At 40.2% G+C, this 25,415-nt stretch overlaps 1 long non-coding RNA gene across 1 annotated transcript in view; it reads left to right on the top strand.

Moving 5' to 3' along the window:
* The window catches only part of LOC132542029 (uncharacterized), a 53,202-nt gene extending 38,553 nt beyond the window's left edge, over positions 1–14,649 (top strand). The window contains exon 3 of the long non-coding RNA XR_009553161.1: positions 14,586–14,649. This is a non-coding gene — a long non-coding RNA (uncharacterized LOC132542029). The remainder of the gene's footprint in view (positions 1–14,585) is intronic.
* Positions 14,650–25,415: the final 10,766 nt, after the last annotated feature.

The following is a 25,415-nucleotide window of genomic DNA, read 5'->3' as shown; positions in this document are numbered from 1 at the left end:
AGGAGCCAGAACAGAGCCCTGGGGGAGGCCACTTGAGACAAGTCTCCATCTGCTAGACTTGTCACCCAGATGCACCCGGAATCTTCTGTTTTGGAGAAGAAACGATATAGTGTTGGCCACCCATGGAGGCAGGCATCTCGAGATCTTGACTAGGAGACCACGGTGCCAGACCGTGTCATAGGCTGCTGTGAGATCAACAAAGACAGCACCCGTCTTTAAATTCTTCTGGAATCCATTTTCAATGTAAGTTGAGAGGGCCAGGGCTTGTTTGCAGGTAGATCTTCCTGGGCGGAAACCAGCTTGGGCGGGTGATAGGAATTTCTCTGTAAGAGGAGAAATACGTGACAGAAGCAGCCTCTCAAGGAGTTTGTAACACACGGAGAGGAGAGAAATTGGTCTATAGCTGGCGGCCAGTGTTGGGTCTTTCTTTGGTTTCAAAACCTCTATAATCTTCGCACGACGCCAAACTTTTGGCATAGACTCAGATTCCAAGATGTGGGACAGGAATGAAGCGAGCCACTTCTTTGCCACGGGGCCCAGGTTAAGAATGAGTTCTGGGGTGATGTTATCATAGCCAGCAGCTGTTCCCGGTTTAACCGTCTTCAAAGCGTCTTCCAGTTCAGACAGTGTAAAGGGAGAGAGTTTTGGAGATGGACAAGATAACCGGAAGTAGGATGACCACTCATGGGAAATTTGTCTTTTCCAGACTGGATCGATCTTAGCACGTCCAACTTGAGTTAGGTGACTGGCCACTGAGTTTGGAGATACGGGAGGATGGGAGACGGGAGGGGGTTGGCTACCGGCACCCAGTCTGTGAAGAAGCTTCCAGACCTTCTTACTTGAGTGGGTGAAGTTCAGACTTTCAGTGAGTTGTTGCCAGCGGGCTTGGCGTGCTGCATCCAGGGAGGCAATGAGATGGTCAGCCACATCTGGGTCGCCCGACTCATCATACTGCTTTAGTAGTTGCTTGCATTCGGCATCAAGACAAGGCGTATAGTTAGCACGTCTCCCACGAGGAGACGTGTCCTGATGGAACTGGTGTTTAGAGTGCCTCTGAAAAAATCTTTTAAAAGGCAGACTGGGAGTATGGACCGACCAGTCAATGTCCATGTTCAGCGGGGAAGCAGTTACAGAAGCCAGACCTTCTACCTTCTGCAACCCACAATGACCCTGGGTCCATGCTCCCAGAGGGATAGAGAATGGGAAAGCTATCAGGGGAGGGGATGGGATATGGAGATTGGGTGGTGGGAATTGTGTGGAGTTGTACCCCTCCTACCCTTTGGTTTTGTTAATTTATCCTTTCTTAAATAAATAAAAAAAAGACAACTAAATTTTCAATAAGTTCTTCACTGAATCTGTAGGCTATTTTGGAGATTATTGCTGTCCTCACACTATTATCTTTCAAATAATTGCTCTCAACCAAGTCAAGTTTTGCTTTTCTTTTATTAAAGTTATACCAGCATGTTTGCTCTTTGATAGGACTATAAATAGATTTTTTTTCCCCACCAGAGTTATCTCTGGGGTTTGGTGCCTGCACAGCAAATCCACCATTCTTGGTGGCCACTTTTATTTTCCTATTTATTTGTTTGTTTCATTTTTGGATAGAGGCAAATAGAAAATGAGAGGGAAAGTAAAGATAGGGAGAGAAAGAGAGAGACATCTGCATCACTAATTCACTACTTGTATAATATCCCCCTTGTAGGTGGGGGCTGGAGGCTTGGACCTGGGTCATTGTACATGGTAATGTGTATGCTCTACTGGATGTACCAATCCAGTAAATAGAGTTTTAAAAATTATAATTCTAAATTGTTCAATTTTGAATTCTTAGTGAATAGAATTGCAGTTGTTTTTATATTGGTGTTGTGTCCTACTGTATTGCTGAAATTATATATCAGTTCTATTCATGTTTTTATGGATTTCTTAACATTTATTTTTAAAATTTTTTTTATATTTATTTATTTTCCCTTTTTGTTACCCTTGTTGTTTTTCATTATTGTAGTTGTTGTTGATGTTGTCGTTTTTGGATAGGACAGAGAGAAATGGAAAGAGGAGGGGAAAACAGAGAGGGAGAGTTAAAGATAGACACCTGCAGACCTGCTTCACCGCCTGTGAAGCGACTCCCCTGCAGGTGAAAGCGACTCCCATGCAGGTGAAGAGCCAGGGGCTTGAACCGGCATCCTTATGCCGGTCCTTGCGCTTTGCCGCTTTGTGCCACCTGTGCTTAATCCGCTGTGCCCGACTCCTGATTTCTTAACATTTCTACAAATGAAAGCATGTTATCTAAAAATAGAATTAGGGCTGGGAGATAACTCAGAATTAGAGCACAAAACTTGCACACCTGACGTCCCAGAGGTTGGGTTCAATCCCTGGCATAGCCAAAGGCCAGAGCTGAGTAGCTCTCTGAAATATCTCTCATTCTCATAAAAATAAAAGAATGTCATATGTTCATGCAACCTTCACTGAAAAAAATATTCAGATGGTCAACAGACCATCAAAGTCACTGATTATTAGAGAATGCAAACAAGAACAATAATGAGATACCACTTCACATCTTTAAGAATGTTCTATGTTAAAAAAGGATGGAAACAAGTCCTGTCAAGGATGTGAGGGAAAAGGAACTCTTTTACATTGCTGGTGGAATAGCAAATTGATTGAACTTTTGTGGAAAACATTCTGGAGATTCCTCAAAACACTAGAAACAGACTTACTCTATGACTCAGAAATTTCTTTCCTGAGGATTTATCCAAAGAACACAAAAAATCCTGTATACCACTAGGGAAAGAAAGAAAAAGGATGGGGGTATGGATTGACTTGCCAATGTCCATGTCTGGCAAAGAAGCAATTACAGAAGCCAGAACGCCCACTTTCTGCACCTCATAAAGAATTTTGGTCCATACTCCTAGAGGAGGAGAAATGTTAGGGGAAGATGACCAGAGGGCTCTGAACTCTAATTCCATCAGGACCCAGAGAGAAAAGAGGAAAAAAGGAAAGACATTTGCAAATAGTAGTATGTGTAGGTGTGACTTAGAAAGGAAGAGAAGGCAGGACCACAGGGAAAAAATGGGCAAAAAATACATATAGATAGTTATAGAACTAATAGTCAACCCATATCTGTGACCTTGGGAGAACTACTACGGTTTCCACTGGAGGGAATGGGGACACATAACTCTGGTGGTGGGAAAGGTATGCAATTGTACTCCTGATATCTTGTAATTTTATAATTAAAAAAACTCCTATCTAAAGAGATCCATGTACATTTTTGTTCATAGAAGTACTTTTTATAATAGCCCAAACTAGGAAGCAACCAGAAATCCAATGACAGATGAGGTGTAAAGAAAGTTGTGGTCAGGATGTGAGGGTGATCTGGCTGCAACATCTGGCACCCCATTGATCGCCAGGGTTGATTCAGCTGATCTGGCTGACTAGGCAGGTGTCCCCTACCTCCCTCACCACTCTATATGTGTCCCTCCCGAAGCTGCATGTTCGGTCGAAGAGGACAGCCTTCCCCAAATAGAGACTAACTGGTCTTTGGTCGAGGGTTTACGAGTAGCTGTGCTCCCATGCTAGAACCTCCAAACAAGCTCTCAAGAAAGTTGTGGTCAATATATACAGTAGAATATTACTCAGCTGTGAAAATGCTGAAATATTATTTTTTTCTGCTACATCTTGAATGGAACTTGAAGGAATCATATTAAGTGAAATAAGCCGGGAGGAGAATGAATAACTTTGCTAATAAGTGGAATTTAAGAAACAAAGAAAAGGAAAACAAAAGGTGAAACCTAGACTGGCTGTGGTCCATTGCAGACCCAAGGATTCTAAAGTGGGGAGGTAGAAGTGTATTTGAGAGGGTATTGGGCACCCAGTGTATGACAGTGGAGGAAGATTTCAGTTAGTGGAGGGTGTGGTGTTTAACATGGTCTGATAAACTGCACTCAGCGTGACAACAACTGTCTCTTGAATCATTTTTCTCTCCTTCCCCAGTAAAGAGATGTAGAAAAGGCAAAAATAATATTAACTAAACATTTATTACCTGGTTGAAATTTAGCACTTAAAAACCAATATCCAGCATGTTTTGATGATGGTCAAGCAGAAATAAATTAGTTGAACAACCATCTGCAACTGACATCATCTTTAAAAAAAACAACTACATTGGCATGGCAAATTTTGTAATTATTGACTTTGTTGATACGTATATATGCCGGGAGCTGACCCTGGAGAAAGTAATTAAGAGTCCCTGAAGGAAAGGGGGAGTTGGTGAAATGAATGAAGTGAGAGACACATCAGTTGCTTTAGGTGCAGGAAAGAAGCGTCTCTCTCCCCTGTCTGCAGAGTTTTTTTTTTTTAAATTTTTTATTTAAGAAAGGATTAGTGAACAAAAGCATAAGGTAGGAGGGGTACAACTCCACACAATTCCCAACACCCAATCCCCATAACCCACCCCCTCCCATGGTAGCTTTCCCATTCTCTATCCCTCTGGGAGCATGGACCCAGGGTTGTTGAGGGTTGCAGAAGGTAGAAGGTCTGGCTTCTGTAATTGCTTCCCCGCTGAACATGGGCGTTGACTGGTCGGTCCATACCCCCAGTCTGCCTCTCTCTTTCCCTAGTAGGGTGTGACTCTGGGGAAGCTGAGCTCCAGGACACATTGGTGGGGTCTTCAATCCAGGGAAGCCTAGCCAGCATCCTGGTGGCATCTGGAACCTGGTGATTGAAAAGAGAGTTAACATATGAAGCCAAACAATTTGTTGAGCAATCATGGATCCCAAGCTTGGAATAGTGGAGAGGAAGTGTTAAGGAGGTACTCACTGCAAACTCCAGTGTAGTCCTGCTTTCAGGTATATATTTTGCAGTAGTTTATGGATACGTGTGTACATAAGCTCTCTCTCATAGAAACTGGTGTATATCTAGGTTATGGGACTTTGTTAGAAAGTGAACTACCTGAGATGAAATTAGAGTGTACTATTAAAGGAAAGTTCTCACCCGAGTAATGAAGCTGAAGGGTTGTCATTCCACACGTGAAGTCTCTGGATACATTCTGAGGTGAAGCATGTTGAGGTAGCAATCGTTGCTTTGGTTAGGTTGTGATCGGCAGATGCAATGTTATTTGGTTTGGATTGGGAGATGCATACGGGAAAGTGGGCCCTATCCAAGGGTTCCAGGACTGGGGGAAGCAGGGGCTCTATAGTGAAGATGTGAGGTTCCTGCTGTCTTAGGGTTCAAAAAGACAATCAATAGTTAATATTATCATCACATTATTTGTTAATTGGGTTAACTTTGAAAAGTCCCTTTGTTATGGTTTGCTGGACAGTACCCAGTATCTTGTATATAGCTGTGCTATTGGAAGCTTCTAATCTACTTGGTCTAGGCTTTTGAGAGAGTCCGCATATCAAATACATAGCCTATATATTAAAAAGATTCAGTTTGTCTTTTGAGAAACTTTGAGACATACAATTGATTTCCCCCTCTCATATTAATTAGCTACTGATTTATATGTCTACATTTTGCTAGGAGTGTACATAAACACCATTCCCACCACCAAAGGACTGTGACCCATCCCTCCCGCCCACTCCCACCCCCCACTGGCCCAGGAAGCTACATGCCTACCCCTCACCACTGGGTTTTTACTTTGGTGCCCTACTTACGATTTGATCAGGTCCTGCTTTTAGTTTCCCTTTCAGATCTTCTTAGTCAGCTTCTGTTGATGAGTGGGATCATCCCATACTCATCTTTATCTTTCTGACTTAGTTCACTTAACATAATTCCTTCTAGCTCTGTCCAAGATGGGTCAGAGAAGGTGGGTTCATTGTTCTTGATAGCTGCATAGTATTCCATTGTGTATATATACCACAGCTTTCTCAGCCAGTCATCTGGTGTTGGGCATCTGGGTTGCTTCCAGGTTTTAGCTATTATGAATTGTGCTGCTATGAACATAGGAGTACAGACCTCTTTTTGGTTGGGTGTTATGGAGTCCTTGGGGTATAACCCCAGGAGAGGAATTATTGGGTCATATGGAAGGTCCATGTCTAGCCTTCTGAGAGTTTTCCAGACTGCTCTCCACAGAGGCTGTACCAATTTACATTCCCACCAGCAATGTAAAAGGGTTCCTCTGTCCCCACATCCTCTCCAGCATTTGTTGCTGTTGTCCTTTTTGATGTATGCCATTCTTACAGGAGTGAGGTGGTATCTTAGTGTTGTCTTGATTTGCATTTCTCTGATAATCAGTGACCTAGAGCAGTTTTTCATATGTTTGTTAGCCTTTTGGATCTCCTCTGTGGTGAATGTTTTGTTCATTTCCTCTGCCCATTTTTGGATGGGGTCATTTGCTTTTTTGCGGCTAAGTTTGCTGAGCTCTTTATATATTTTGGTGATTAGCTTCTTGTCTGATGTCTGGCATGTGAAGATCTTCTCCCATTCTGTGAGGGGTCTCTCTGTTTGTTTAATAGTTTCTTTGGATGTGCAGAAGCTTTTCAATTTGATGTAGTCCCATTGGTTTGTTTCTGCTTTGGTCTTCCTTGCAATTGGGTTTGATTCATCAAAGATGTCCTTGAGGTGTATGTGGGAAAGTGTTTTACCAATGTTTTCCTCTAAGTATTTGATTGTTTCTGGTCTGACATCTAGGTCTTTGATCCATTTGGAGTTGATTTTTGTTTCTGGTGAGATAAAGTGGTTCAATTTCATTCTTCTGCATGTTTCAACCCAGTTTTCCCAGCACCATTTATTGAAGAGAGCCTCCTTTTTCCATTTAATCCTTTGGGCCCCCTTATCAAAGATTAGATGCCCATAGGTGTTGGGATTTACTTCTGGGCTTTCAATTCTGTTCCACTGGTCTGTATGCCTATTTTTGTTCCAGTACCATGCTGTTTTGATGATGATGGCTTTATAATATAGTTTAAGATCTGGGAGTGTGATGCCTCCATTTCTGTTTCTTTTCCTTAAGATGGTTTTGGCAATTCTAGGTGTTTTCAGGTTCCAGATAAATGATTGTAGTATTTGTTCTATTCTCTTAAAGAAGCCTGGTGGAACTTTGATGGGTATTGCATTAAATTTGTATATGGCTCTGGGGAGAATATTCATTTTGATGATATTTATTCTTCCAATCCATGAGCATGGGATATCTTTCCATTTCTTGGTATCAGTTTCTATGTCTGCAGAGTTTTATTATTGAAACATTTTTTGCCCAGATATAGTTGACATCATGTAATATTATTTTCATTAACATCAAGGATACAGATGACATCATGTATAATTGTTTTCATTAACATCAGGAATAACCTTAAACAACATTATTGTTATTATTATTATTATTATTATTATTAGTAGTAGTAGTAGTATGTTTTCCTTAGAAAGTTCCCTAGTTCTGGGGCATCCTGATCTCCCCTTGAAAGTTTATTGGGTCTCGAGTAGCCTAAATCTATCCTTGAAAGTTTCCTTGAAATGACCACCTTTGTTTTGACCATCTCCCTATTCTGACCTTCTATATGAATAAATATTTCTCCCTGGAACTAAATCTAATAACTTTACTTCTTAACCCATTCTTGGGTGGGTCTGACTAGATTATAAACCAAGTTTTTTGTAATATAGTAAGCTTTCCACCTAAAGAAATCTTCTTCTGGAAAGTAAGCACACACCATGGGGGCTCTCTTCTGGTTAACATTTATATATATGAAAGTTCACTAACTTTTAGCTAATGAAAGTTTACTTACTTCTACCCATAAATCCTAACATTAGCTATTTAACTACACAACCTAATACTCATCATGGATGCCTGTAAGTGGAAGCAGGGTGTTTGTGGGAGGGTAAGCAATAGGGCCTCTTTATATTTAGATGGAGATCACAGTCTGCCACTCATGCTAAAGCCACCCATAGTTCTGGCTTTTGGTCTGAGTCCAGCTAATTGAGAAGCTATAATGGTGACAAATAGCTCTTTTTCTGAAAGCCTCCCAATGGGTACAGCAGCTTCTGTTCCTAGTCCAATTTTAGCCTTGTCATACTCACTGCCATAATTGTTGTCACAACGTACTTCCCCCAGGGATCTCCTTTTATTGTCTCCAGGTATTACTTGTGCATATCCAATATAACCAATAGGTCTTTAAATTATCAGTGTAAGGAAAAATAGCTTCAGTTTAGTTTTAGGACTCCCTGATTTGCAGTTAGCCCATGCCTGCTGAAGCTGTGCCATCCAGCAGGCCTGACTTGCCTCCACAATTGTCTTCAGGTAATATTTGTGTATTTTCAATACCCAATAAATCTTTAAATTATCAATGTAAGGAAAAATAGCTTTAGTTTAGCCCAGGACTCGCCACTTTGCAGTTAGTGCTAGCCTGCTGGGGCTGTGCCATACAGCTGGCCTGACTTTGCTCCCGCCTTATATATTATTCTCATTAATTTGGTGTGTGCTAGAATTTTCCCCTCCTTTTAAAGATGTATTTATTAATGAGTGAATAGAGAAGGAGAGAGAGAACCAAAGAATCACTCTGGTGCACTTTATACCAGGCATTAAACTCAGGACCTCATGCTTGAGAGTCCAACACATTACCCACTATGCCACCTCCTGGGCCACTTGGATTTCTTTATAGTAAAAAGTAAATGCGTAGGTTATGACAAAACAAAACAGAAATAGAATTTCATTTCTTCCTTTTCAATCTTGATGCTTTTTATTTCTTTCTCCTGCACAACTGCACTTACAAGACCCTCTAGTACATGTCATACAAATAGTGAGAAGCAATCTAGGTAGTCAACAACAGTTGAGTGGCTAAGAAAGTTATGGTATATATACACAGTGAAATATTACTCTGTTATTTAGAATGATGAAGTCATCTCTTTAGATTCATCTTGGATGCATCCTGAAGGAATTATGTTAAATGAGATAAGCCAAAAAGAGGAGGGTAAATACTAGATGATCTCACTCACAGTTACAACTTAAACAAGATCAGAAAGGGGAAATACGAAGTAAAACTTGGACTGGATTTGGGATATTGCACCAAAGCAAAGGACTCTGGGGAAGGAGTGCAAGGAAAGAGTGGAGAGGACATTGGGGCCATGGTGAATGATGGTGAAAAAGGACCTAACTTGGGGGTGAGATTGTTTTGCAGACACCTATCACAGTGAGATGAGAAATTGTACCCATGTGTCAACAACTACAGTGTACAGTATAAACCGTTAATGCCGCCCCCCCTCCCCACCAATAAAATAGTAAAAGGAAAGAAAATGAAAAAAGATTTAATCTTGTTCCTAGTCTTAGGGGGAATACATTTAGTCTTTTACCATTTACTGTGTGTGACACGATTTGTAGGTTTGCAAAAACGACCTTTAGCAGATTAAGTATCCACCAGTTCCTAATTGGTTGAGTGTTTTATATCATGAAAGGGTATTGATTTTTATAGCATCCCTCCTGCCCTGAATTTATTGAAATGATCGTGTGATTTCTGTCTTTTAGTCCATTAATGTTGGGTTTTATATTAATTGCTTTCTGAAGCTTAAGCCAACACTGTAGTCTCAGGACAAATTCTACTTGTTCATGACATATAATTCCATTTATACATTGCAGGTTTTAATATCCTAATATTCTGCTGAGAGCTTTTGCATTTGTAAAGGATAATTTTCTATATCTTATTATTTTTTTCCCGAAGATGTCTTTGTCTGATTTTGATATCAGGGTAGCATTAGCTTCATTGAATGAGCTGCAAAGCATTCCTCTGAAGACTATGATTGACTGGTATTAATTCTTCTTTGAGTGTTTGTTAGAATTCACCAGTGAATCCCAGTAGGCCTAGACTGCTTGTCTTTGTGGGGAGTTCTAAAATTACTAATTTGATCTCTTTATTTGTGATAGGCCTATTTAAAGTTCCTTTCCCCCCTTTTTTTTCTTGAATCAGTCTCATTGTGTGTTTTTCTAGGGATTTGCCTATTTCATCCAAGTTAACTAATTAATTGCCATTCTTTTATTTTTCAAGGGTTAGTAGTATTGTCCTTTCATCTCTAAATTTAACGATTCAAGTTTTCTTTTTTCCTTGATCAGCCCCACTGAAGGTTTGCTAATTTTATTGATCTTTTTTTGGGAATCATCTTAGCTTTTGTTCATTTTCTCTATTGTGTCTTTATGCTTTATTTTTTATTAATTTTGTTCTTATATTTCTTTTCTTCTTGTTGTTTTATATGGGATGTAGTATAATCTTTTGCAAAGATGTAGATTTTCCTCCATTTTGAAGCAAAATGTTGATGGAGAGATGAAATAAAATTGTGTTTCTGGCCTGTAGTAGGTGTTCATTAAATTAAGTTTCCTGTTTCATTTGTTGTCATTATTTGGGGCTCATCAATCCAGCCTGTTGAAACCAATTGGCATTTTGACACTGCCATCAAAGCACATTAGCCATGCTGTTCAGCTGTCCATCACCTGCAAATCTCATAAAACAGTATTCCAGTGCTTACATCCAAGAGGTGTAGGACAATAGTGGAGCAGGACAGAAGCTGGCACTATGTTAATGCAAAGCTCTTCCAGATGGACATGGATACATAGTCAGTGCTCTTGGGCATGGCTGGTCAGAGGTAAATCAGCCCAGCTGTCCACATTTGCTGCTGCCAAATGTCCAGCTAAACTGTCCTGTGTTGTCTGAGGCACCACCCCCAGTTTTGTCCCTTCTATAGAGAACTGCTGGCCTTGCTGCCTGTCATCTCTGCTCTTGCCCCATGTAGCAGATTGAATTATTGGCCCCAACTTTTTGCTCCTTTCTGCACTCACACCCCTGCCACCATTTTATGATTGGAACACCCTTGACACATTGCACCCTTGACATTGGTTATGTGATTTGCTATGTCTGATGGCATGTGGCTGCAAGTCACAGTGGGTCAATTCTAAGCCTAAATCATTTGAGGCTTCTCATAGTTCTGCTTAACCCATTGTGCTTTGAGAATATGACCCCCAGGATAGTCCTCTGGCCCAAGACCATGCAGAGCAGTGGACAAAGCTAGGCTCATGATCCTACAGCATGGAGCAGAGCTTCTATAGTTAAACCGTAAGTCCCTGGGAATCACTGATGGCTGTCTTAATACAAAGGGGTTTTTTTTGGTGGGCCACATAATATTGGGATAATACCTGACCAATATAATTAAATAAGTCCCATTAGAAGGTTGCACATGTGGCAACTGAGATTCTGATCTGAGCCAGTGAACAGAGCTTTGGATGAGGGACAGTTTAGGAGGGGTCTAATCTGAGCCCCAACAACTGTGGGCAGTTCTCACTTCCCTCTACCTGTGTCACAGTGCCTCCCACCTACCTGCCCCATTTTTCTGGGGATGGAGATTATCTGGTGGACAATAATCATATCTACCTAAAATTTCCTATCGATGATCTCACTCATATGTGGAATATAGAGAACTAAAGCATATAAACTTAAAAAAAAGTATATATATATATATATATATATATATATATATATATATATATATATTCTACCCATATTTATGACTTTGGGAGAACTATAGTGGTTACCATTGCAGGGGGGTGGGCACAGAACTTCGATGGTAGAAGTAGTATGGTATTATACTCCTAGTATTTTATAATATTGTAAATCACTATAAAATATTAAAAAAGAGAGAGAGAGAGAAAACTGCAGCACTGTTCCATTGCTCAAGTCTTCCCTCTGCAGGTGAAGACTGGGGACTTGAACATGGATCTTCATGCATTATAATGTGTACTTTATTGGGTACAACACTGCCCAGTCACAACATTTGCAATCATCTCTATCTGTTTGATAAAGTTTTATTTGAATTTCATGTTTGTTGGTTTCTAAGAACTGTTCATCATAAACTTTGCTCATTTTTTCTGATTCTTATAAAAGCTCTTTATACATCATGGTAATTAATGATTTTCTGGCATGCTATATTTAACATACATGATATATATCTGTGTGTGTGTGTGTGTGTGTGTGTGTGTAACAGCTGCTGCATCCAAATTTGCCTTTGTCTTTTTAAACTGTCTTTTAAATTTAGGTCTTTTGGTAGAAATAAATTGTTGATAAACCCTCATTCTCCCAACATAGGTCCTTTTCCACCATCATGCACCAGAACTCCAGTACCCTTCCTCCCCACCTGCTTCATCATGCTTCCTGGCCTCAAGACATACTAAAGAGCCCCTATAATCAAAACTGCCTTGTACTGGAACCAAAATAGATAAACAGACCAGTGGAATAGAATTCAGAACCCAGGAATTACAGCCCCCCACAACAGTGGACACCTAATTATTTTCAACAATTCAGTCAAAAACATCAAGTAGAGGAAGTCTATGTCCCGTAACTATATCCCATATACTCAACAGAGTATTATTCAGTAACAAAAAGGGATGATATTGTGTCCTTTGTAATAAAGTGAACGGAATTGGAGATTATGCTTAGTGAAGCAAGCAAGGAGATGAAGGACAACCACAGAATTGTTTCACTCATATGCTGGCTATAAAGAATTGAGTATATGAATGTGAAAAAACAAAATGTCAACCTACATCTAAGACTGTGGGAGAAATATAGTGGTTATCTATGGGGGTGGGGATAGGGACATAGACGGTGACGGGAATGGTGAAAAAAAATAAAGATTAACGAGAGAGAGGGGGGTAGGGACAGAGATGCTAGTCAACAAATGATATAGGGAGAACTTGATTGAAATATGCAGAAAAATGAAATTGAACCACCATATTTTACCATATATAAAAGTAAGCTGCAGGAGCCAGATGGCAGTGTAACCAGTTAGGCTCAAGGATCCAGGTTTAAGCCCCCACTCCCCACCTGCAGGGAAGATGCTTCTCAAGTGGTGAAGCTGGTCTGTAGGTTTCTATTTTTCTCTCCCCCTTTCTACTTCCCTTCCCCTCTCAATTTCTCTCTGTCCTGTCAAGTAAAAATAAAATAGGAAGGGGAAAAGATTGGAGAAAATGGCTGCCAGGAGCCCTCGATTCATAGTGCCAGCGCTGAGCACCAGCAATAACCCTGGTGGCAATAAAAAATAAATAAAATAAAAGTCAACTGCAGATGGATCAAAGATATAGATGTTAGGCCAGAAACCATCAAATACTCAGAGGCAAACATTGACAGAATTCTCCTTGGTGTAAGTTTTAGAAACAACTTCGTCAATTCAAACCCAACTGCAAGGAAAACAGAAACAAAACCAAAAAGGTAGTAAGAGTTTACACTACTGTGAATAAAATTGCTCCTGAGTCTTCACACTAAACAACTCCCTGTTGCATAGGCTGCCATTTTGCACCCTTCTGGAGAGAGCTTTGCTTTGCTTGAACTTAAAAAAAAAAAAACTCAGCTTGTGAGTTCAAGAACTTCATGGTTGACAGTGACCACTGGACATGGGCCTCAGGTGACACCAGCAGTGAGGAAGACACTGCAGCAGGGACACTAGCCTGGGAGGCTGTGGGGGTCAGTGGACTCTAGGAACCAGTGCATCAGAAGTCACTACCCCAGGGACTATGTCCTCTGTGATCCTGAAGGACAGGAGCCTATGAAGGGCAGGGAGGTGAGGATGGGGACAGCAAGAGTTAATGTGATAATGTGTTCTGATTATTTTAAGCTGCACAGAGGAAAAATACATTATAAATAGCCAAGGTCCGGCCAGACTCAAAGGGTAAGTGGATTTATTGATAGCTTTTTCCTCTTCCTAAGATTTCAGGTGTCTCCAAACAAGATTATTTCAGGAGCACGTCTATTTTAATTTGAAAGCAGGCTTCTTTGAACATGCTCCTCAGCCAGGGAGCTTGTCTCTTCCTGTTCCCCCCAGAGCTTTTTCCACAGATAGGCGGGGCTCTGGTTTCACACACCTCGTGCAGGCTCAGGGACCTGAAAAGCCTCTCCCTGGGGCTCCCAGGCCACTGAATAAGTAAGCAAAGGCCTGGCTTTGGGTCTGTGTGACATTTTAATCCCCACAATCCTCCTTGTTTACCACTTGACAGAGGGCTTCATTTCTCATGCTGGGCACAGAAACTTCCAGCTCACTAGTGGGAACAGGAATAGACACGGACAGGAACACACACGCACACGCACACACACACGTGCATTGCAAGAATACTCATGACACTGGCTGAGCTGTCATTATCCCCCACAGCCTTCTGGGAGGCAAGAAGTGTGGAAAGGCGGACATAGGGAGAGTTAGACTCTAAAGCTGGTGTTGGTTAGTCAAGGACATTTGGACTTTTCTAGATGTTAGCCAGGGCTGGTCCTGGACCTGGATAAGCTGGGATTTATTTTTTTTCTATTTCATTTTTTATTAGTGATTTAATATTAGTTTACAAAATTATAAGATAATAGGGGTACAATTTCACACCATTAGAATTCTGTGTCCCCATTCCTTCCATTGGAAACTGTAGTAGTTCTCCCAAGATCACAGGTATGGGTTGACTATTATTTCTATGACTGTCTATCCCTATCTCCCTATCTCCCTATCCATCTATCTATCTATCTATCTATCTATCTATCTATCTATCTATCTATCTATATTTTTTGCCCACTTTTTCTATGATCCAGCCTTCTTTTTCCTTTTTAATTCATACTTATATCTGTTGCTACTTTTTTACCCTTCCTTTTTCACTCGTCTCTTTCTAGGCCCTGATGAAATTGGGTTCCAGAGTCCTCTGATCATCTTCCTCTAATATTTCCCCCCTTCTGTGAGTATGGACCAAAATTCTTTTTGGGGGTGCAGAAGGTAGGGGTTCTGGCTTCTGCAATTGTTTCTTTGCTGGACATGAGCTTTGGCAGGCCCATCCATACCCTAAGCTGGGATTTCTTCCCCCGATCCTCAGTCTCAGGCTCGAGTGCCAGATGCTGAAGTCAGGCTGAGACTCAGATTCCAAAGGCTCCTGTTGCTCACGCAGGGATTAACACAGGGACCAGCGGCCGAGCACGGGGCCCCAGGCCTTCTCTTCTTCCAGCCTGGCCATGATTATGGCTTTGCAAGCACTTATAAAAAAAAAAAAAAGGCTTTTAGGCATGTCTCTCTCCTCTTCCTCCTTCCTTGCCTCCTCCTCCTCCAGCCTATATCCTCACAGTCCTCAAACTTTGTAGAGTTCTAGTTTCTACAGAGATTTGATGTGAAGTATGATTCCAGAGGGAGACATCAGCGTATTGTCACGGTCTTGGAGTTTTGCACAAACCAGGAAGCCTGGACTACAAAGGAGAGGGTAATGAGATTGTTCGCTTCTGACAAGGCAAAGGAGTCCCTGCTTAATAAAAGTGGGAGGGGGGAAAGCTATTCCCCCTGGCATCCTGGGTCACTGTTTAATGAAGCTAAATCCCAATTTAATAGGGTTAATGCTGTTGAATTATGAGTTCAATTAATGTGAGTGATCAGTTAGACCAACAAAGGCCAGGAGACTAGCTGAGTTGTTTATGTGCTCCAAACACTAATTGACGATTCTCCTCTCCTGCTGCTGATCAGAGTGACTTTGACAAGGGCTTGGCCATTCATTTGCACTGGACATGTGGCTGGAATATTTCACCAATGCCCCATGGACTGCGTGCAGGTAACTGAAGAAGGATAAAGGTCACATTTTAGTGGCTGGGTGGTGGCACACTTAGCAGAGCATATACATCACCATGTGCAATGGTCCAAGCTCGGAACCCTAGTCTCCACCTGCAGGAGGGAAGCTCTACAAGTAGTGAAGCAGTGCTGCAGCTGTTTCTTTTTCTCCCTCCCCCTCTATGTCCCCCTAAACTCTCAGTTTCTCTTTCTTTTCTAAATAAAATAAGGGGGAAAAAGAGCAAAAACATTAAAAATATAAAAGAGCCACATTTTGTAGAAAGAAAGAGTCAAGGAAATGTGGAGAAATGAAAGAGGGTAAGATCTAGAGTGTTAAAACAAAACCTTTTGGAGGTAATCAGGTCCTTAAGTAGTAACCCTGCAATCTTACAATCTTGCAACCCACTATGAATCACAAACGAAAAATTGAAAAAAGGAACAAGTAAATATGGAAAAAATAGTAATACTTACAAGGCAGGCTTAAAAACCTTTAGATATTTATGAAAAAACCTTTAGATACATATTTATTTAGTATTAAAGTGCTATCATGCTTAGAATTTTTCCTGGAACAGTCCAATTATCTAAAAGTCTTTATGTTTCTATCTAAAAAGAAACAGATAAATAGATAAAGCAAGAATGTCAAAGCATTTAGAACTGTTTAAATTGGGTGATGAAGACGTAGGCGCTCCTTGTACTATTCTCTTTACTTTTGGCGTCTTTTGGAAGTTTTCAGCAATACGTATCTTTCCTCAACATGTAAAAAAAAAAATATCTGGAGACTGTTAGTTAAACCATGAAGCAACGGGGGTTGGGCGGTAGCGCAGTGAGTTAAGTGCACGTGGCACACAGCACAAGAACCAGCATGAAGATCCCGGTTTGAGCCCCGGGACTCCCCATCTGCAGGGGAGTCACTTCACAGGCGGTGAAGCAGGTCTGCAGGTGTCTATCTTTCTCTCCCCCTCTCTGTCTTCCCCTCCTCTCTCCATTTCTCTCTGTCCTATCCAACGATGAACAACATCAGCAACAATAATAATAAACATAACAAGGGCAACAAAAGGGGAAAAAATGGCCTCCAGGAGCAGTGGATTCATGGTGCAGGCACTGAGACCCAGCAATAACCCTGGAAGCAAAAACAAACAAACAACAACAAAAATGAAGCAAGAGAATAGCAAAGAGCACCGAAATGTAAAAATAGAAGCTTTAGAAGTAAAGCATACAGGCCAAAGTAGATAGACAGTGTGTATGAACAAATAAGCTTGCTTAAATAAATCATGTCTGGTGAGCTTTGCAGAACAGTTCAGTCTCCTTAAAGTCTAAGCATGGATGTAAATGACGGCAAAGGGGTGGGTTTTCTCTTCCCAGTCAAAGAGCACAGGCTGCAGGGAAGGGGAAGAGCTGTTTAGTCCAGTGATGTCAGTACCAGGCCTCTCTCCCTCCAGCAGCTGCCCAGAGTGCATCCTGGGACAACATTTTGGAAGGGAAATTAGCAATGTGATTTCAACAACCTTAAACTTTTTCCTACCCGCTGAGCCAGTCACTCCATTTCTAGGAATTCCGCCTAAGGAGACAAGTGAAGATATGTGCTGTGATTGGTGATTTATGGGACTGATGACAGGGCTACTATTATTTAGAGGCTTAAAAACAATGGGAAATCATCCAAAAACCCAAAGGCAGTAAATGTTAAGAGAACTTTTTGGCTAATTAATGTGTGCATTTGTTCAAGCAGGCAGTGATCAAGATTTTTCCACATGCCACACAGAGGAGACATGAAAAGATGCATAAGTCATAGCTGCTATCCTTGAGGAGTTGACAGGGCCAAAGGGACAAGGAAAGAGGCTGACAAAGATTATTTATGTAAGATAGCATGTTTTAGATATTACAAACCGAAGTTGCAAGGAATGACTTTCATTTAAGGTAAATGCACAATGAAATAAACTGCCTTTATTATCCTAGATTATCACTTTTACCTCTGAGAGCTTGTGTTTTTTTAAAATAATTTATTCCTTTAAAACTATTTATTTATTTACTATTAGATAGAGACAGAGAGAAATTGAGAGGGTAGGGGGGAAATAGAGAGGGATAGAGATAGAGAGACACCTGTAGCTCTACTTCACCACTTTTGAAGCTAAAAGTATCATGGAAGTTTCAGATATACAGCATTGCAGTTTGGCATTTGCATGTACTACATTGTGATCCTCACCAAAATTTCATTTTAATTTGATTTTTCTTTTGTCATTGCTAAAGTTTCATTGCTCCAGACTGACTTTTCAAGCTAAAGAGAGAAAGAGAGAATGAGATAAGGAGAAGAGGGAGAGGTACTACAGCACCAAAACTCCCACCAATTCTGTAGTCCCTCCATATGGGGGGAGTTATATACTGGGGGAGGGGGTTGAATCAGCAAAGCAGACATCCTCTCAGGCGAGTTATCTCACTGTCCCCCCCAAAGAGACTATACTTAACAAATGTCCATTATATACCATTTTGCATCTTGGGAAACACACACACATATATATGTCCACATACACACATATCACAAACTAGATCCATAGCCTCAGTTAAGTCATAACATTTAGAGTTAGAATTTATTTTGAAAAATATTCAAATTTTCTTTTATTTTGGACAGAGACAGAGAGGGAGAGAGACAGAGATACCTGCAGCTCTGCTTCACTGCTTCTTAAGCAACACCCCCCCCCCCAGACCACACACACACACATATCCACACACAGGAGGAGAATAGGGAGTTGAACATAGGTTCATGCACTTGGTAACAGAAGCCCTCTCCCCAGTGCACCATCAACCGATCCCTGTTGAACTTTTCAATTTTAATTTTTGAATGATATATATCCATATGGTTCCAAATCAAAACAAAGTAAAATTATCAGTAGTTAAAAAAAAATCTCATTCTTGTCCTTACCCTGCACCTCTGTGTTTTGTCAGGGCTAAAGGGAGTTCACTGAAGTGTCCAAAGTCATAAATTATCAAGCAATTGATCATGAGCTTGAACCCAAACCTGTCAGGGCTAGAGCTGGACTGGGAGATAATAACCATAGGCATAATGAAAGGATATATAGAGATTTTGTTTAATATATGGTCAATTGTTTTCTTAATATGATTAGACATGAGAGAGGGAAGACAAGTACGGAATAATTGTGAGGAGGAAATTTGAAGGCTAAGGGTTGGCAGAGGGTGATCAAAAAAGTCTAGAAGGACTTCACATTGATTTGGAATATCTTGAGCCACCGGAATGAAAGGATGTAATGTTTTTGAATGAGGAAGTCTTGTGTGGGCACTTGGCTAAGAGACTCTTCTGGAGTTCCAGAAAACAATCCACCCATAATCCTTCCATGTGGGATTTTCCTAGTCTGATCCAGCTTCTGAGATCTAGCCTTGGCAGAAGGTCTGGCTGTGGGTGGGGAGGAGGTAGGTAGGCATGGGGGTAGGGGTAGCTATTGCTGATGGTGAAGGCCCAAGAGTTCTCTAGTGCTGCCTCCCTTATTCTGAAAACCAGTGTGGCAATAGTGTCCTCATTTCTTGGACTATGTCCTAATGGGGCTTCTGACAGAGTGTTAGCAAGTGGGAGACAATCATCTGAATGTTCAGTGAAGGAACATATTTTAACCTTCAACTCCATTTAGCAGAGATAGATCAGAACCTATACTGAAGTGCCACCAAGCTTCTCTCTGGTCTATAGGCTATAGGTTGCCAGAGGAAACACACATCACAATTTATATCAATCTTAGAACAAGAAACTACACATCTGTTGCCCAGTAGATGGTTCAATGGGTAAAGCATTGGATTCTCAAATATGAGATTCTGAATTCAGTCCCCATCATAGCATGTGGCAGAGTGATGTTCTTCTTCTTTCTTTCTTTCTTTCTCTTCTCTCTTAAATAAAATAAACAGATTTTTATATTTTAAAAACTATACATATGGGAGTCGGGCGGTAGTGCAGCTGGTTAAGCACATGTAGCACAAAGCACAAGGACTGGCATAAGGATCCCAGTTCGAGCACCCGGCTCCCCACCTGCAGGGCAGTCACTTCACAGGCGGTGAAGCAGGTCGTCAGGTGTCTGTCTTTTTCTCCCCCTCTCTGTCTTCCCCTCCTCTCTCTATGTCTCTCTGTCCTATCCAGCAATGATGACATCAATAATAACTACAGCAACAATGAAAAACAACAAGGGCAACAAAAGGGAAAATAAATATTTTTAAAAAACTATACATGTTTAGTAAATTGCATTCAATGCAGCATCTATGCTTACAAAATCTGGTGATGCTGCCACAGTTATCAGATACTCCTGCTAACAGCAATCTTACTTCTGCAAGTCTTTATATGCTATAGGTGGGCATACTGGGATGTGGTTGAGGACAGCTTTCCATGACTTCAGACCACTAACACTTTATGACCCTTGATAAGTCTTCCTGGTTATAGCAAAAACATAGCCATCAAACTATTTATTTATCTATCTCATCATGATTTCTGAATTATAAAAATAATATACAAGTTCATTGTAGGAAAACAGTTATTAGTAGATATGTTTGTACATACATGAACGTATGTGACAAGACACTTAATCATACTTGGGTTTGACAGATGAAAATAAGTTCCATTGACGGAATTACTAAACTCCAGATAACTTTTTAAAAAGCATTTATTTATTCCCTTTGTTGTTTTATTGTTGTAGTTATTATTGTTGTTGATGTCATCGTTGCTGGATAAGCCAGAGAGAAATCAAGAGAGGAAGAGAAGACAGAGAGGGGGAGAGAAAGATAGACACCTACAGACCTGCTTCACCGCCTGTGAAGCGACTCCCCTGCAGGTGGGGAGCAGGGGGCTTGAACCGGGATCCTTCTGCCAGTCCTTGTACTTCATGCCGTGTGCTTAACCTGCTGCACTACTGCCCGACTCCCTTCCAGATAACTTTTATATAGCAAACAAAACATACTCCCTAAAATTTACTAAATTAACAGTAAAAAAAGAAACACCTCTAAATCTTAAAAGAAAAGTAAATTCAGAATAAATATAAGCTTGATGGCATACCCAATTGAGCACACACTACTATTATATGCAAGGATGTGGGTTCAAGACCCCAGTCCCCACCTGCAGAGGGGAAACTTCACAAGTGGTGAAGTTGATCTGCAGGTATCTCTTTCTCTCTCCCTCTCTCCACCCCTCTCAATTTCTCTTTGCCCTTTCAAATGTAAATAAAATAAAATAATGAAAAAAGATATTTTCTAAGTAAAATCTTCAAAATACAGTTGGCATAGTAATATCTATAATAGTAATATCTAATATCTTTTTTATAAAGATGAAGGTCAAGACATAAGAATAAAGCATTTAATTCATTAAGAAGAAACACTCATAAAACTTGAATATAGTTTCATGAGCAGTGAGAAAGGTCTGCATTTGTTTATCGTTCTCTCCCCCTCTCTATCTCTTCCGGCTCTCTCAATTTCTCTCTGTCCTATCCAATAAAATGCAAAAAATGGCCACCAGGAGCAGTGGACTCAAGTGTTGGCACCAAGCTCTAGAAATAACTCTGATGGTGAAAGAAAGAAAGAAAGAAAGAAAGAAAGAAAGAAAGAAAGAAAGAGGGAGAGAGAGAGAGAGAAGAGGAGAGGAGAGGAGAGGAGAGGAAGGAAGGAAGGAAGGAAGGAAGGAAGGAAGGAAGAAAGAAAGAAAGAAAGAAAGAAAGAAAGAAAGAAAGAAAGAAAGAAAGAAAGAAAGAAAACTTGGGTCCATGAGACAACTTAGTGCTATCCTATATGCAAACAGTCTTGAACTCATTCCCAATTCCATTTTTCGTCTCCCTTGTGTCTTCACTTTCTTTTTTCCACTGGAGTACTTTTCAGCTTTGAATTATGATGGTGCCTGGTTGACTTAGGCGTGAGAGTTTATTGCATAACAACTGTGCTGTTTCTCATGCCACCCCATCCCCACTCCTGTATTTTAAAAATTGTGGGGAGAGGAGAGGGAGAGGTACAGTCATGGAGTTTTTATCCTTCAGTTTTCTTTTGCTCAGATGCACTGATATAGTTTACAGTTTGTTACCAAATGACCTGCATTTCTCTTAAAGACAACTAGCAGATGGTCTTGTTCATATGTGCAATATAATGAATTTAAATGCATACCAATAATCAATTAATTTTTGCCATGGGGAGTCCATAACAATAAATAGAAAAAGGAGAGTTACCTCAAAAAATGGTGTTGGGAAAATTGGGTTGAAACAAGCAGACGAAAGAAATTGAACTGCTACATGTCACCATGCACACAAATGAACTCCAAATTGATCAAAGACTTGGATATTAGAAGGGAAAATTTTAATATATTGAGGAAAACATTGGCAAAAACCTTCACAATCTTTGTTTTTGAAATGTCTTCAAAGACTCAACTATGGGAGTCGGGTGGTAGCACAAGGACCCGCCCAAGTAAGGATCCTGATCCTGAGCAAGGACTCGAGTAAGGATCCGGGTTCAAGCCCGGGGCTCCCTACCTGCAGGGGCGTGCTTCACAGGCAGTGAAGCAGGTCTGCAGGTGTCTATCTTTCTCTCCCCGTCTCTGTCTTCCCCTCCTTTCTCCATTTCTCTATGTCCTATCTAACAATGATGACATCAATAACAACAGCAATAATAACTACTACAACAATTAAAAAAAACAAGGGCAACAAAAGGGAAAATAAATAAATATAAAAAAAATATTGGGAGTTGGGCAGTAGTGCAGCTGGTTAAGCACAGATGGCACAAAGCGCAAGGACCTAACTAAGGATCCCGGTTCGAGCCCCCGGCTCCCCACCTGCAGGGGAGTCACTTCACAGGCGGTGAAGCAGGTCTGCTGGTGTCTGTCTTTCTCTCCCCCTCTCTGTCTTCCCCTCCTCTCTCCATTTCTCTCTGTCCTATGCACCAACGACGACAACAATAAAACAAAAAGGGCAATGAAAGGGAATAAAGAAATATTTTTAAAAATATTTAAAAAACAACTAAGACTCAGGTACAACAGCAAAAAAAGAAAAGGCAAAAATAAGCCAGTGGAAATATATCAAACTGAAAATTTCCACATAACAAAGAGAACCATCACCAAAATAGAAAGACACCCTACAGAAAGGAGAAGATCTTTATGCCCCAAACATCAGATAAAGGACTAATAACCAATATATATAAAGATTTCACTAAACTAAGCAACAACAATAGCAAAACAAACAAAAAAAATGTGTCCATTTAAACATGTGGAGAGGACAAGGATAGAATCTTCACCAAAGAAGAGATCCAGAGGGTCAACATACATATGAAAAAAAAATTCTCAAAATCATATAACTATTTCCCAGAGAAATGCAAGTAAAGACAACAATGAAGCATCACTTTATGCCTGTGAGAATGTCATATAGTCGAAAGGACAGGAACAAGTGTTGTGAAGCAGATGGGGGAAAAGGAGTTTCTTTACATTGCTGGTTGGAATATAAATTTGTCCCTGTGGAAAACAAACTGGGGATTTCTCAGAAAAAATAAATAAAAGTTCCTATCTTATGACTAAGCAATTTCTCTCCTGGAGACTTATCCAAAAGTAACAAAATATTTCCTTACATGCTGGGGGAAAGTTTCACAAGTATAAAATAGTGCTACAGGTGTCACTCATTTTCTCTCCTTCTCTATCTCTTTCTTTCCCTTCAATTTCACTCTGTCTCTATCCAAAATAATGATTTTTTTAAAAAAAGAAACAAAAAATCTATCAAAAAAGATATACAAATAACTATGTTCAAAGCAGCAAAGCCTGTAGTAGTTCAAACTTGTAATAGCCCAAACCTAGATATCAATGACAGATACATGGCTAAGAAAGTGGTGGTATATATAATAATTATTAAAAATGACAAAGTCATCTTATTTGTCTCATCTTAAATGGAACTTGAAGGAATCATGTTAAGTGAAATAAACCAAAAGAAGAAGAATACTGGATACTTTCACTTATAAGTGGAACTTAAGAAACACAAGGACATAAAGGGGAAACACAAAGTGAAATTTGGAGTGTGACTAGTTTATTACAACAAAGAAAAGGACTCTGGGAAAGAAGGGAAACTGAGTGAGTGGAGAGGGTGTTGGGTCCTAGTGTATGGTGGTGGAAATGAACCTAAATTAAGAGGGAGAGTGCTTTGCAGCCACCTATCAGAACTTATACCCATGTACCAACAATGGTATTGTAACCACTAAGGCCCCAGTGGGGAAAAAAAAGTGATAAATAACAGAAACACATGAATTTCTTTAAAAAACCAAAAAAAAAAAAAAGTAACCAAACTGTCTCTATGACTTTGTGGAAACTGTGGTAGTTATCTAGTTATCTTGGGTGGTGGGTAGCAGGGAAAGACCCAGAACTGTAGTGGTGGTTGTGGTGTGGAACTACACCTCTACAGTCTTATGATTTTGTAAGCCATTATTAAATAACTAAAATAAAAAATGAATTTTTTAAAAATATTTAATTTATTTATTATTGAGGAAGATAGGAGGAGAGAGAAAGAACCAGACATCACTCTGGCACATGTGCTGCCGGGGATTGAACTCAGGACCTCATTCTTGAGAGTCCAAAGCTTTATCACTGCGCCACCTCCCGGACCACAAATAAAAATTAATTTTAAAAATAAAAAAACACTTTTAAGTTCTCATCATACTGCCAAGAACTGTGAAAGATCTAGGATTTCTTTACTATTTATAATCTAGTAAATTAGTTTGTCACAGTCTTATGGGGTAATAGAAAACATGAGATTAAACATGACTCAATATTCATAAGTATAGTAGTTCCCAAAATATTCACCTTTTTCCATTGGCTGCTTAATTCTTGATATTCATAGAGTGATGTGCAGACATCTATATAAGTTAATATAATGTTTCAGGAGAGAATACTGAGATTGTGCAATTGAATCTTTTATAATGAATAAAAGGCATTCTTTATCTTTGTTCAGTTATACTGGACACTAAACATGTCTTCTCTTTGTCCTGGAGGAAGACACTATCCTTATCTTCTGAAACTTTTCTTTTTTTTTTTTTATTGGGGAATTAATGTTTTACATTCAACAGACAGTAAATACAATAGTTAGTACATGCATAACATTTCCCAGTTTTCCATATAACAGTTCAACCCCCCTAGGTCTTCTGTCATCCTTTTTTTTTTAAAAAAAATAATTTAAACTTTTCTATACAAGTTCTCTTAAAAATATAGTCAGGGGAGTCAGGCGGTGGTGCAGTGGGTTAAGTGCACGTGGTGCAAAGCACAAGGATAGGTGTAAGGATCCTGGCTCGAGCCCCCGGCCCCCCACCTGCAGGGGAGTCACTTCACAGGCAGTGAAGCAGGTCTGCAGGTGTCTATCTTTCTCTCCCCTTCTCTGTCTTTCCCTCCTCTCTCCATTTGTGTCTGTCCTATCCAACAACAATGACATCAATAACCACAACAAGGACAGCAAAAGGGAAAATAAATAAATATTTAAAAAATTAAAAAATATATATGTAGCCAGCACAGCACTGGCAATAAGTACAGGAATAAGAGTGATCCATGGAGAATTCTCTCCCAACCTACATACTTAGAAAATTACCCCAGAATGGTCAAATCTCAAGTTAAAGATATATAGCCTGTTAAACTTTAAAGATAAACTCTCCAGGGGGCCAGATGGTGGTGCACCTGGTTGAGCGCTCACGTTACAATGAGCAAGGATCCAGGATCAAGTCCCTGGTCCCCACCTGCAGGGGGAAAGCTTCACGAGTAGTGAAGTGGGCTGCAGTTGTCTTCTCTGTCTCTCTTCCTCTCTATCCCCGCCTTCCCTCTTGATTTCTGGATGTCTCTATTCAATAAATAAATAAGGATAATAATTAAAAAAAAAAAAACTCTTCAGGCACACAGGCAAGATTGTAAAAATGCCTAAACATTTAACTTTCCACCAGTC

The sequence above is a fragment of the Erinaceus europaeus genome, chromosome 1, assembly GCF_950295315.1.
Source record: "Erinaceus europaeus chromosome 1, mEriEur2.1, whole genome shotgun sequence".
NCBI classification, from domain to species: Eukaryota; Metazoa; Chordata; class Mammalia; order Eulipotyphla; family Erinaceidae; genus Erinaceus; species Erinaceus europaeus.
Note: the sequence above shows the minus strand (reverse complement) of the source record. Positions and strands in the feature narration are given on the sequence as shown.